We start from the raw sequence: 14,789 nt of genomic DNA on the forward strand, positions 1-14,789 counted from the left end.
AACCTTGTGAGACTCTTCTCTCCAATCACTAACAAAATGCCAGAAGTAGAGCTCTGACTCAAGTAGTAAAGCATTAGCCGTGAGCAAAAATAAAGCTCAGGGACAGTGTCTAGGTCCTGAGTTCAAGCTCCAGGACACACACATCCATACACAATTCCATTTTCTCAGCTGCCTCTGTCTTCTGCCCCTTTGAATTTCATTTTAGTTTCCTTTTTTTTTTTTTTTTTGCTGGTCCTGGGGCTCAAACTCAGGGGCTGGGTGCTATCCCTGAGCCTCTTTGTGCTCAAGGCTAGCATTCTACCACTTGAGTCACAGCGCTGCGTCTGGCTTTTTTAATTTATTAGAGATCACAATCTCACATGGACTTATCTGCTCAGGCTGGTTTTGAACCATCATCCTTGGATCTTCTGTTTCTTTTATTATGATTACTTGCTTACTTTTCTGTCTTGCTCACTGTTCATCCTACACTGCATATGAGTTTTTGGTCACATTCAGGTCTCCATATTCAGACCAAGATAACTCTACCACTTTCTAGGGAGGAAAAGATAGAGATTCAGCCTTGGGCTAGAAACTGGAGTTTTGGATTTTGGACCTTCTCTTTTTTGTGTGGCTCTTATGGCCTAAATGTTTTCAATTTTTAGGAACTGAAAAGGAATTAGAGTATTGTTCAGCAACACACTGCACGAACACCTTCCAGCTGAAGGTATAGAATGCATAGCTTTACCGTTTAGTGTACAAGATGTTACGGATCCAGAGGATGTTGCTGATATTACAGCAGGTACATGCAATTGTCTCACAGGCTCACTGACTTCCTTATTAGCACATTGGACAATTTCTTGCTCCTGTGTGACTTGTGGCAAGGTAGGTAAGAAGTTAAAGGAGGGGCAGTCCCAAGAAGAAGGACTGCTGGGAAGAATAGAGATATCAATAGTTACTTGGCTGTGTAGCCGAAGAGAACACCTCTCTAGCCCCCAAAAGAGCTGGTTGTGTTGTCACTGGCTTCCATAGAAATTCTTCTGAATTCTGCTTCTGGGAGAGTCCAGGAGCGTTGGATGAAAATACTTTGTTCAGTTATGGTTCTGAACTTCTCTATTCAAGAACCGTTGTGCCCTACCCACAGTTGGAATTCAGTATGGCAATGTGAGTGGAGAGGAAAGATCTCAGAACATGTGACATCCCTTTCCTGTCCCTCCCCTTTCCTTCCCTCCTTTCTCTTGGTCAGCAGCTTTTCAACAAGAGTTTGGTGAACCCATGTGCGGGCTCCATAGACTATATGCAAAATCCTATTTGCCTTCTAGCAATGATGGATTTATAAACAGCATCAACAGGGGCAAAGGAGTCAAATTCAATTAGAGAGTACTGCTAACACGACATCAAAACTGTTTGTAGTGCCTAAATTATTGTCCAGAATTTTATTGGGTTTGAACTTCTGCAAATTTTTGTAAAGACATTGTTATAATTGCTATTTGTTGAGGGAAAACACTGAAGAGAGATTAGTTGGTTTTAAATTCAGATTGTGGCAGAAAGCATGTTTTTGGTAAATGTCTGAACTTTTCTATAAGTCAGTAACTAGGAAGGTGGGATTGTACGTGAAGAAGGAACAGTAATAATCACACACTTGGGCTCATCTTCACTTTGCCACTTGCAATGGTAGTTGCTGGTTGATGCCAGTCTGAGTCTGAGCTTCCTTGCATGTGATACACTTACCTCACAACATGGTGAGTTTCAAATAAGATATTGTTTGTGGAGTACGTGTGTACAGTGCTAGGGCTATCGATCTTTATGTTATTTTCCCCACACTTGTGTGTGTGTGTGTGCATCTGTGTGCTTCTGTCTGTTTCTCTCTGTCTCACACACCTGAAAACTGACTTGGAAAGTACAAACTGGGGAACTGTTTCATAAATAATGGTTCCACAGACAAGCATACTGACAACCAATATGAAACAACAACAACAAAAAAGCTGGGTCTATTGCTACACACCTATAATTTCAGCACGTGGGATGTTAAGTTGATGGGATCCTGATTTTGAGAACAGTCTGGCCTACATAGGGAGACCCTGTCTCTCTTCAATATCTACCCCTTCAAAACCCATCACCATCAATCATCATCATCATCATCATCATCATCATCATCATCAATAACAACAGAACCAGAAAGGAGAAGTGAGAAATAGAAAAAGCGTAGGAAAATGCTGTCACTTATTAGGCACATATTTAGGTATCTGGGGTCCTCTGCTAAGTTACTGGTCTGTGGTATTTAGGAAATGGACTTGTTTTACTACCCATCTGCACAGATGACCTTGATTCATTTGCAATAATTAAAATGCAAAGGCTTTGGTATTATTCTGGTTGGGAGGAGCAAACAGTCTGTACGGATTGTGTCTGTGGAGATGAGACAGAAGAGCAAAGGTGCTGTAGTAGGAGCAGAAGACCAACAAAACATCTGGAAGTAGAAAGGACCCTTCCTCCCTCCCTCCGAGCCTGAAAGCCAAGGCTTGTGAATGTCCACATAGAGGAGACAGCTTTGTTTAAAACAGCAATGGTGAAAAATTACCTTCACATTCTCAGAAACAACAGGAAATCCCCAGAAAAGCTAAATGGGGCTGGGTAGCCTCAGCCAGTGGCTGGTGGGGGGAGAGGGATGGGCGCCTGGGTTGAAGTGGAGAGCCACCAATATCCTTTGTGGAGTTACTTACTGCCATCCGCAGGGCTCCCCACCCCTCTCTCTTTCCCCAGTAGATCCTGAGAGAGATGACCTCTCGACCTCCCATCTCTGGCTGACTGCCCACTGGGTCCCAGCTGCAGTGGCTATTGGATAGCTGGATTTACTTAGGAGAGATTATTGGGCAGTCCTGTGAAGACTGGTGAAAAGAATCCTAGCCAAATGAAGCTCCTTCTAGAGGTATTCTCATCACAAAGCCAGAGTCATCCCACACAGGGTTAAAATCCCCCCTCCCAGGCCACCCCCCAACTTGCTGCCAGAGATCAGCTAATCTGATAATTACGGCAACAAACACAGTTTAGACAAACAAGACCTGACCCTGAGGGTTTGGAATGAAAACATTTACTCTCTCCTTCCCCAGAGAGCCAGTGCCTGGAGCCTACACACAGAGACACTGGGAAAATACGCTTATGCTGGAGCAACAAGGCGCAAACATCTGCGTCCCTGTGCTGTGCAGGAAGATGAATTTAATTGCAGAAGGCACGGTGTGGGGGGCGGGGCATGGCGCAGGCTCAGTGTGTGCAGGTTTGGAGCAGATGGAGATGGAAGCAGATTGGAATTGATTTGCACCAGAGCCAGTAAGAGGAATGGTCCATAGGGGATGGATGTAGTGTTTGAGTAGCCTGGGCTAAAGGATGAGCTTAAAGAACCTTTGTTGGGCCTTTGCTCCGAGATGTAAAAGGAATCCATGGTCAGATGAGAACTTAGAATCTGCTCAAATGGAAGAGGAAACCAAGTTTTGTTTTGTTTTTTTAAGGGAGGGGGCTGTTGAACTCAGGGCCTCATATTCTTTTGATGTTTTATGCTAGGGTGATGATGCTATAACACACACGCCACAACTCCACTTCTGGCTTTTTTTCTTCTTCAGTTGTGTAGTTTGAACTCAGGGCTTGGGTGCTGTCCCTGAGCCTCTGTGTGCTTGAGGCTAGTGCTCTACCACTTGAGCCACAGTGCCACTAACAGTTTTTGAGTGGTTAGAGATAAATGTCTCATTGGGATGTTTCTGCTGGACTGTCTTTGAATTGCGATCCTCAGATGTCAGCTTCCTGAGTAGATAGGATTACAGGCGTGAGCCATCAGTGGCAGGCTTGAGACTCAAGTTGAGATGAATGGATGGTATCTGCACATCCTTTTCTCATTCCCTGCTTTACTTCTAAAACGAACAACGTACCCTTTCCCCTTCCTGCCTGCCTCAACATTTGTTGAGCTATTTCTTTTCTTTCTTTTCTTCCCTCCCTCCTCCCCCCAATCCCTTAACATTCAGCTTCCTAGCTAAATCCTTTGGTTACTTCAATGGGCAGTTCTGACCTTGGCCTGCCTCAAGCCGGAATGACCACAGCTATCCCATCCCCAACAAGACCCTCCAATGTTGTTGGCCCTATAGATTCGTGATCTAGTGCCTTTTTAACATGTGGCTGATGGTATGAGTTGGTAAACAATCTTTGTCCCTTAGAACATACCCCGTTTCCTTCAGGCATCCAAGTCCCTGGGGGCTTTGCAGATCATCTGTGTGGGAGTAACTGATGTGGAGTAACTGATGACAAATGAACTCCACAAACCGAAATCAATAGGAGAAGATGCAGCTGACATTAATGTAAAGTACTGCATTAGGTGCATTAATCAATTCCAGGAGTGTAGGATGGAGAACTCTGCAAAACGGAACAGTTCAGGGCTCACAACTGCTTCAAGATGAGACAGCAGTAAATGTAATGTTACTTTCCTTTTTCTTTCTTTGCAGAGTTTGAACTCAGGGCTTTGTGTTTGTTACTGGAGCCATGTCGCCAAACCTTTTTTTCCTCTGCTTATTTTTCAAATAGTGCCTCATTTTTCTTCTCAGTTCTGACTATCATTCTCCTCTTTACACTTTCCACCTTATCTGTGGTGTTAGTGTCACTGTGCCCAACTATTTTTGTTTCAGATGGGTGGGGGGGGCATAGAAACTTTTTGCCTAAGCTCACCTGGAACCTTGATTTTTCTGATCCTTGCCTCTCAGGGAGCTAGGATTACAGGTGTGAGCTATCTCCATGCAGTGCATGTTCACTGCTGGATATATACATGGCCACCTAAACAAGGGGCAGCTCCTATATCCTGCTCAGCTGGTTTCATTCTCCTGTGTTTTGAATCTCAATGGAAGAGTCCCTCCACTAACCAACAAGATACTTCTTTCCAAACAGGCCAGTCTTCTCACCACTCTGACACACTGGCCATTCATTCATTCATTCCTTCAGCTATCAAATATGCACTATGAGTCAAGCATTCAATAGTCAAGCAGATACTATTCTTTCCCTTTTCATGCTTACTTTCCCATGGTGGCAGGCAGACACTAATTAACCAAAAACTTTTCATAAGAAGGTTTGAGGATCTTAACTTGGTTACCAGTTACCTGTAAAAGCGCCCATCTTTTGCCTCTTCTCAGAACATTGCCACCTCCTGCTTCTTAACCCTGCTCAAGTTCCACTTTCCCCTTGGAGGCAGAGAGCCAGGTCCTGGCTTACTGCTGTGCAGGGGCCAGTAGCACATAATTGAGCACTCAACCACTCTCTAATTGCTTCCCTGATGCTAATTTTACCTCCCCTACAGACTACTGGAGACTGTTAGCCCTTTGAGGCTATAGGATATGCTTTTAGTTTAAATATGTTCTTCATGCCCTAGCCGGGACACTCTTTAAGGAGAAACAAAGCGCAATTCCAGCCTGACTGGAGATTTTTTTTCAAAGCTGATTCCTAGATAACAAGAGAACTTCTTCCAGTTCTTCCCAAATCCTATGGAATAAGAATGTGAAGCTAGGACAATAGTTGGTTTATTTGTTGAACTTAACATCCTCCAGAGTCCCAGACTCTGTAAGGAGATCTTTAAAACAACAAACACCTCTTCAACTGAGTAGTAGAAAGATTAGAGAGCACAACAGGAGGCAAACCCCACAGGCGGAGAAGAGTGGGAGGAAAGCTAAGGACAAATACTGGCTGTTACAAAGACGCCTCGTCCAAAACAACAGACACCAAACAGCACTGTCCAAACAGCTTAGTCCGAAAATTCACATTCCAGCAATGTTGGGGGACTGCTTGGTGCCCACGCTGTATTGAATAACGCACACACACCTCTGGCCTGTTCATGGAGATCCAGGTCCCGTGGAGGCAGGGACAGTATTGTCTTGGCTTGTGTATTTAGAGCACAACCTCAACACAGACATAAACTTTCATCACAGATATTTGTTGAATGAAGTACTGTTTTATTTTTGGATCGTCTATTAATTTTACCAGGGCTGGACTAGAACTATCTTTTTCTTGCTGTCTCTTGGTGGCTGGGATTACAGTCATGTAACACCTTGATACAATCTGCATCTGCCTAGAATCTGCTCCTTAAACAGGCTTTTTCCATTTTAATATACCCTGAGGTATATTCAATTCAGAGAACAAGAAAAAGCTGAGTGGAGAGGATTTTGAGATACAGGTGTGTGCTTGTCTCCCTTCTATAGTGTGGACAGGTGTGTGTGCGTTTGGCTATCCTTCCCTTTCAGGTTATGTGGCAGATCTGAGGCTAAGACCCTCTTCATAGAATGTAAGTCTAACTTCTCAGATCTTAAATGGTTACCAATTTTTGAAGACCAGCTTGACGGTAGAACCAAAAAAAGATTTTCCCCAAATCAAAGGCTCACTCTGCGCTATTTGCAGTGATAGGCACTTTTCTGAGGCCTGGCATGGCCCCTTGATTTTCACGCGCTGTCTGGTTAGAGTGATTTTTAACTGTGAGGAATATCAATTGTGATGGCTGAGCTGTGTGGCTTCTTCCTGTTGGGTCCTTGGCGGGTGACAGAGCTGTTCTGGCACCCTCGGCTCAGGTGAGTTATGAAGACCGTTTTGTAGATATCTCATTCTCCTCATCTTTCAAACAAAGACAGATGGGCCAGGCCTCTGGTGCCGGCAGACATCACATCTTCATTTTCAGTAAAACTGTTGTCAGGTGCTCTAACTTGAAAGGCGAGCTGGAAGGGAGAAGGACAGGTCCTAATGAGCTGAGTGGTTGGTGGGGCCCCGCCAGGGGCTGGACGTCTCCCTTGCAGCTCTGCTCCATTCAGCTTTGAACATTGCTCATCAGACACATTCAGGGCTTCATCATAGGCCCACAGAGGAAAAGCCATGTAGGAAAGGACTAGAATTTAGCCCCAGACAGGATTCAGAGTGCGCACTGCTGTTTAATCCTCACCTCCCTAAGTCGGAGAGCTGACTCAGTCAGGCTTGAGTGGTAGGTGGCTTTCTCTCCCAGGAACATTTCCAAAGTACCAAAGCTGAGATTCTTCTAGAAGTAGGGTCTGCTTGCATGGATGAAGTTTTCTGGAGGAACCAGAGAGGTTGTCAGAGGCAATGCCAAGCACACAAGCCAGAGTGACACAATGCCACCATCTTAGACTGAGAAGTCACAGGTTTAACTACAAAAGCCCTGGGAGCCCTGGTAGCTTTTGCTCTGAGTATAGGTTTATCTTAAAAACAAAAAAAATTAACTGGCACGGTGGCTCATGTCTATAATCCTAGCTACTCAGGAGGCTGAGATCTGAGGATTGCAGTTCAAAGCCAGCCTGGGCACTAAGGTCCCTGAGACCCTTATCTCCAATTAACCACCAGAAAACTGGAAGTGGCACTGTGGCTCAAGAGATAGGGCAGTAGCCTTGAGCTGAATAGCTCAGAGCCAACGCCCAGGCCCAAAGTTCAAGCCCCATGACTGAAAAACAAAATCAGCCCTCTATTCTGTTCATTACACAGTTATGCACTCAAGATTATTATAATAATAAAATAAGAATTAGTTTAAATAGTCTATTATCATTGCACGACAGCCAAAAGTCCTGAAATGTGCTTTACATTTGTACATGACTGGTATGTTAATATGTTCTTGTAAAATATTTAGAAGTGTGCAAAATGCCCCTTTTCTTCTCATTCCTATTCCCAGAGGTCACCATGATCAGCAGTTGGCTACGAATCCTTCAGTGATCTTTTGAAGCATTTACATATCCATGCATGCATATATACACCTTTCCACAAATGAGATCAGAGATGACATATTGTTATGTAACTGCAATTTGTTTTGCCTAATAGTATATATCTGAGAGTGATTTCCCTCCCAGTGCACATAGCTCTGCCCCATTCATCTTAATGGTAGCTCCATATGGAATCATATGGACCTGGTCTGCTTGTGTTATATCACTCACTAATTGGTAGAGGTTGCAATTGTTTCCAGTATTTGTCATTTCAAATGTTGTTATGATGGACCTTCAGACCCATATATTTCTGGGCTGCATATATTGGCAGGATAGACAACTTAGAAGTAGAATGCTGGGTCAGTGGTGGCACTCAAGGCATGTCTTGGTTCATTATTGTTTCTATGCTGATTTCACAATGTGTCGAACTCTGATCATTTCCTATTTAATCTCTGCCAATGGTTCTCAATCCTGGCAGAATGTTAGATTCACCTGAGAAACTTCAAAATTAGATACTTCCAAGATACACCCAGACTTGCTGAATGAGAATAGAGTAGGGGTGTGGGGACATGCCTCCCCAAAATAAGAGTGCCTGGCTAGTAAGTGTGCACACAGCATACCCCCACCCACACCTACCCCTCATCTCTTTAACTTTGACATTCATAATTCTCTGTAAGCTTTTATGCCTCTTCCATCTCTAGAGCAAGTTCTGATTAGAATTTGGGAGTGTTGTTGAAGTTAATATGATGTCAGAAAGCAAAAAATGACCTCACCACAGAAATAGACCCTATACATTCTTTTCTAAAAAATGACTTAATAATACACTAAAGATGTTTTTCAAGTATGCTTTATCTCAAAGGGAGATTGTGAAGATAATTTTCAGGCATGACTAAAATAAATATTCTAAGCTCACTGGGACAAAGGCACACTGCAATTTCAAAAAAAAAAAACCCATTAATATCTCACCTCTCCTTTCACTTGTAACATTTTAGCATTCGGGGTCTGTCTTTCCATCTCTGCATTGTCTAGCAGGGTCTTCTTGAGAATTGCTTAATTGTTTTTGTTGTTATTATTGTTTCAACTGTCTCATCTGCCAAATGGGATAATAAAAAAATGAACTGGCAAGCACAATGTAAATATTTTGAAATAAAGCCTTGTCATGTATGAAGCAGTTATTAAACTACAATAGACCCCTGGAAATCAGCAAACTATTAGCTACCCTTGCTATACATTTGGCAGGAACTTGGCTCAAGGCAGTTTGCATCCATTCTCAGAACAACTCTGCTGGAGACATTGTTCTCCTTAATGCTTGCCTAGCATGCACGAAGACCTAGGTTTTATTTCTTGGTACCACATACATAGAAAAAGCCAGAAGTGGTTCTGTGGCTCAAGTAGTAGACCTCCATCCTTGAGAAAACTTGAGGACAGAACCCAGGCCTTGAGTTCAAGCCCCAGGACTGCCAAAAAAACCCCCAAAACAAAACAAAGAAGTGACCTTAATTTTTCACTCTTATCAACTCTTTTTCAGATCTGTTAGTTTTTTCAAATAAAAACTATTTTCGGATTTTAATATATTATGGTTTAATGGTAATTTAATATTAGTACTATTATTCTGATAATTTAATATTACTATTAATTTAATCTATAATACTATTGTGTACTATTTTCCTAATAAAACAATTCTAGGATGCATAATTGCATGCTTCTATTCCTACTCATCTTTGAAAACTTGAACACATTTTTTTTAGGATAGTTCCTTGGAGTAGAAAGTCCTTGGTTAAGTGGTATGAGCATTAAACTTTTTTTTGATCAACATTGAAAAAATACAATGTATGTAAAAGCTTTATTGACTCCTCCCCAAAATGGATATCAATGTTTGTCCTCCAAATACTTTTGTAGCAACTTTTTAAACCCCTGTCAGTGTGGTGGGTAAAAATGGACAAACTGATATAGTTTCAATATAATAATGAGGATGATTTTTGTTGTTTATTGGCCATTTTTTATGATTGAGTTTTTTACATACTAAATTCTCTCAACACAATGAACTCTGAGCAAATAGTGTGATCGATTTTCTAAGTCATCATACTTTTTATATATGATGTCTACCATCATGTAAATTCAACTATTTTCTTTATGGTTCCTGCAGGCAAGTCAGAATTAGGAAAGTCTATTGTAACTTATGTTTCTGAAGTCTCCCATTCTTTTTTGTATTTTGTTTGCCATCTGAAATAGATAAACCTTATACCCATCTTGAGTTTATTTTTGTGTTTGGTGCCGAGGAGAAAATCACTTTTTAAAATACTAAATGAATTTGACATAATCACTGACAGGCACAATAATAGATAAAGATCTGTGATTGAAAAGGGTCTGAGTTTCCAAAAACATATGTTGAGAGTTTAATAGTCATGTCATTGTGATAGAGTAATAGAAACACATCCATCTGTGGCCAGTACAGGATTCTTTTCTGTGAGTTTCTTTCTGTTATCCAGTCCTCACACATTCCAGCAATGACTTTTTTTTTTTGCATTTTTTTATTGTAATTAGTAAAAGGGTTACATGATATTTGCCAGATAGAAGGTGCATTAATTCACATACATTGATACCCTTTCACATGTCTTAGTACCCATTTCCCTCCCCCCCCACACCCCCCTGACTTTTTTTTTTAAAGCACTGTTTTCAGTCATTAATAAAAGTCAGGTACCTTCAAGATCAAATAATTGGCAAGTGAATTTACTATGTTTAATCTGATGATTCCCTTCTTGTAAATGGTTAATTATATACTACAAATGACTCATGAAAACACTTTATTATGCCACCTCTTTCTCTGGCATAACTTCCAGATTTATAGGATATGGCTAATTTACAGATTAGATGTTCTAAAACATTCCTGAGCACACAGTGAAAGTCCTACAGTTTTTTCTTGTCTCAATCAATAAAGAAGCTCTTTGGAAACAAAATACTAGTGATGTAGAAGACAGTTATTAAGAGGGCGGCTGAGCATCAATGATTTACGCCTGTAATCCTAGCTACTCAGGAGGCTGTGATCTGAGGATCATAGTTAGAAACCAGCCCAGGCAGAAAAGTCCATGAGACTCTCATCTCCAATTAACCACAAAAAAGACAGTAGTGGAGGTATGGCTAAAATGGTAGAGCACCAGCCTTTCCCCAGTACTGGCATACACACAAAAAAGTAATTCTGTATGAAAAAGATCTATTATGTAACAACGAACATACCATTGACACTACTATACTATCTACTTACGAACTGTTTTTGTCAAATTGTTATATGTGTTTTTGCACAATTTTAAAGTTAATTTTGCATAGTAGTTTATTTTATTTTTGCCATTCCTGAGGCTTGAACTCAGGGCCTGGGCACTGTCCTTGGGCTTTCTCAAGGCTAGAGGTCTACCACTGGAGCACAGCACCGCTTCCAACTTTTTCTATGTATGTGCTACCAAGGAATCAAACCTGAGTCTTCACACATGACAGGCAAGCACTTTACCACCAGGCCACACTCCCGGCCCTAGTAGTTTATTTTTAATCAATCAACAAATGTTTGAGTTTCTGTTACCTGGCAATTAACTTGTTGCTGTGGAAGATTCAAAGAACTATGTCTGATGGTTTTAGGTCTTAAGAAAGTAGCAATCAAGTTGAGGAAAAAGTTTAGTACATACCACAATTAACTAACAACCTCAGGCAACATAATGATGCCAAATAAGAACAGACATAAAGTCTTATTGGATATTAGAAGAAGTAGGAATTTCTTGAGGCCCAGCAATATAGAAATATTTGTTAGGTCCTTAAATAGCTTTCAGTGTGTGTGTGTGTGTGTGTGTGTGTGTGTGTGTGTGTGTGTGTGTGTGTGTGTGTGTGTGTGTGTGTGTGTGTGTGTGTGTGTGTATGCTGGTACTGGGGCTTGAACTCAGGGCCTGGTACTCCAGGCTAGCACTCTCCCTTGAGCCACAGCTCCACATCTGGCTTGTTATTGTTTAATTGAAGATAAGAGTCTCATGGACATTTCTGCCTGGGTTCCAACTTCAGCCCTCAGATCTCAGCCTCCTGAATATCTCAGTGGGATTACAGGTGTGAGCTACTGATGCCCAGAAGCTTTCAGAGTATTTTAATACATATTTTCTCAATGGACTCTTTAAATAAATTGAGGAGGGTTCTCCATTTAACAACTCAAGAAATTGAGGCTCAGAGGTTATAATTTGCCCAGATTCACATGACTGCAATTAGACCCCAATTCTTTAGCATTCATTTATGATAATATTTGTTTAACTTTACATTGAAGATTTGCTGTTAATTTTTTTTCAGGGTTAGAGCATAACCCAAATAATTTAGGAATATTGTGGTTACGCCATTTGCTATCATAAGAATCATTCCTTCCTGTCTTGTCCTTTTGTCAAAGAGTACCAGGTAACTTTGGGAACAAAATTGGATTTTTTTTTTCTTGCTAATTCCTGGGTAGGGAAACTCAAATGACATGGCTATTAACATGTTCAGCCATCTGCGGTTCCATGGAAAACAGTCCCTTTTTTAAAGTCATCATACAACGTGCTATGTTTGATACTGTCTCCATGTGACTCAGATCAGACAGGAAGGAATACTAACACAGCAGAAGAAAGGCAGTGAATAAGGTTTTGATGCAGTCATCAGAGCTAAAGACCAAATGACTTACACACATTTTCAAAACGACATTCTGCTATTTTACAGATTGACATCTACCCAGAAAATGCAGGGGCATTAGGTCTGTTCATAGGATAACATTATCTGATTACTGTTTACATTTCCTGCACACAACTTGAATTTTGGGGGTGGTGGGAGGACTAAAATCTGTTTTGTTCAAAACTACTTACCTGGTCTACTTGAAGGCAATACAATATCTGGTGTTCTGTCTACAAGATCATCTAAACAATAAAAAAATACAATTTATAAAAAAGAATATATATGACCTGGGCCCTGATGGCTCACACCTATGATCTCAGGAGGCTGAGATCTGAGGATCGTGGTTTGAAGCCAGCTTGGGCAATGACTCTTATTTTCAATAAACGACTCAAAAAACCCAGAAGTGGTGCTGTGGCTCAAGTGGTAGAGTGCTCTCCTTGAGCAAAAGAAGCTCTGAGACAGTGCCCAGGCCCAGAGTTCAAGTCCCAGGACTGCCCACTCCCCTCCCCTAAAAAATTGTCAGGAGCTTTTGCTCTTATTTTTCTCCATGGTTAACTTTCCAAAAGAAGTGCAGTGCTGCCCTCTAGTGCTGGGTATTAAAATGGCCCAACCATAACCCTGCTAGCTTTGGGCAAAACATAAGGACAATGTTATACCATTCTAAACTATCATTTCAGGAGCAGTTCAAAAGACACTTTCTGGAAAACACATTAAACCTACTTACTTGGTTATCTCTTCATTTTCCTGTTTCCTTAGTTATCTCTTCATTTTCATGTATTTTGTACCAAATCACAGAATCCTACAACATGACGACGTGTCCCTCTTAAAAAACATAGCAAGCAGGGTACTGGTGGCACATGATCTCAGGAGGCTGAGATCTGAGGATTGTGGTTCAAAGCCAGCTGGGGCACAAAAAGTCCATGAGACTCTTATCTCCAATGAACTGCCAGAAAACCTCAGATCTCAACCTCCTGAGTAACTAGAATGACAGGAAAGAGCCGCTGGCGCTTGGCAATGGCTTTGTTGGTTTGCTTTTAAACATACTGCTCAACACACAACCCATCTTATAATGAATACCCTACCCTCAGTGACAGCACATTTCCCAACAGAACCATCTTAACGCATTTTGTGTCTGAGTGCATTGGGGAATAAACTCTTCCCTCTCCTGACTTGTTCCTAAGTTTAGACTTGGGTATGTCAGGGGCCAAGGCTAAGTTCAATAAGCTTAGAAGTCCCAGCAGTCCCCACTTAGGTACTGGGTAGTACTGCCCAGCCCGGAAGGCTCCAGCTTTTCAAGAGAGCATATTCTGAAGGAATTCATTCCAGACAGAGCTGTCACTATAGGAGTTTCCAGTTCCTCTTTTCAAATTCTTCTGAAGAGAAAAAGAGGGGAAAGATTCAGGAGGAGGTATGCCTGGTCACAATGCAGTCAGGAGGGAGAGAATTCCAGCCTGTGCCTCTTCTGATCCTGCTTGCCCTTTCCTGACACTCTTTACCTGCAAGCCTACTTGTCTTCAGTGTTCTGCCCTGTCTTTTGCTGGAATGGTCTCTTCAGCAAGGAGCCAGCATTGAGTCAATTCAAAGCGTTAAAATTAGCAATGACCTGGAAGGCATTTGTTTATTTTAAGATTGGTATTTTGATGGGGGCGAGGGAAGGGTGAGTGGCCTACAGGCTCGAGACAGTATGGTACTGAACTAAAGTAATCTCCATGTACCTCACATTCTCATGAAAATAAAAAACAAGGTGTGTGTGTGGGGGGACTTCATAGGTTCCCTTCCCTACCTTCAGTAACTGCTTTTTTTTTCCAATATTCAAATCAGATATCCAGACAATATAAAGGAAAAGTGATTATGGCATTTTCTTTGTTCCTGTCAGCCCTTGGCTTGGATTATGGATCTGCTTAGGTTGTCCATAAATATTTATTCGTTCTTAGCCAAATTGATAGTGTTTAGGTAACCTATGCTTGTTTTCCTACTTGGGAATGACGCAGGAAGTGACCGTGATATTGTTGGCCAATACTGTGAACCAAATATTGGGAAGGCTGGGCTGTGGATCCCCCTCTCACCAGCTGCCTGCAGCCACTGGGAGCTCTGGAAGTGCTGAGAGCTCACTGTGATTTGACCTTCAGTGTCTACTTGCAATTCCTGGAGAAGAAAGTTGTCAGTGAAACGTTTTTAAGCAATATGTATGCACAGAAGTAGATGATGCAGAAGGTCCACAGGTGTTACACAAAGTTCCCTGGGTTTTGATTATTTTGGATTGAGAAAGCCTTTTAAACTTTGTTGTATTAATTCAAAAGAGGTCACGATACTGTTTTCTTATGCGACACCCAAAGAAGTGTCTCTTTTCCACATATGTTGAATATTTAGTAAGTGCAAGACTTGAAGGGAGGAATATAAAGGGTCAGATCCCTGCCCTCAAGAAGGCGT

The 14,789-nt window shown here is 41.6% G+C and overlaps 1 long non-coding RNA gene across 2 annotated transcripts; it reads right to left on the reverse strand.

Annotated features, from left to right (window-relative positions):
- Positions 1–5,601: 5,601 nt before the first annotated feature.
- LOC150053970 (uncharacterized) lies at positions 5,602–13,965 on the reverse strand. Of its 2 annotated transcripts, XR_016537912.1 has the most exons (6): positions 13,856–13,965; positions 13,084–13,158; positions 12,551–12,601; positions 8,658–8,781; positions 6,926–7,053; positions 5,602–6,704 (listed from the first exon to the last, which is right to left on the reverse strand). It is a non-coding gene; the product is annotated as an uncharacterized LOC150053970 (long non-coding RNA). The 2 variants fall into 2 exon arrangements; XR_016537911.1 differs by having other exon boundaries at positions 5,602–7,053.
- Positions 13,966–14,789: the final 824 nt, after the last annotated feature.

This window comes from Megascapheus bottae, chromosome 15, assembly GCF_031878675.1.
Source record: "Megascapheus bottae isolate mThoBot1 chromosome 15, mThoBot2.hap1, whole genome shotgun sequence".
NCBI classification, from domain to species: domain Eukaryota; kingdom Metazoa; phylum Chordata; class Mammalia; order Rodentia; family Geomyidae; genus Megascapheus; species Megascapheus bottae.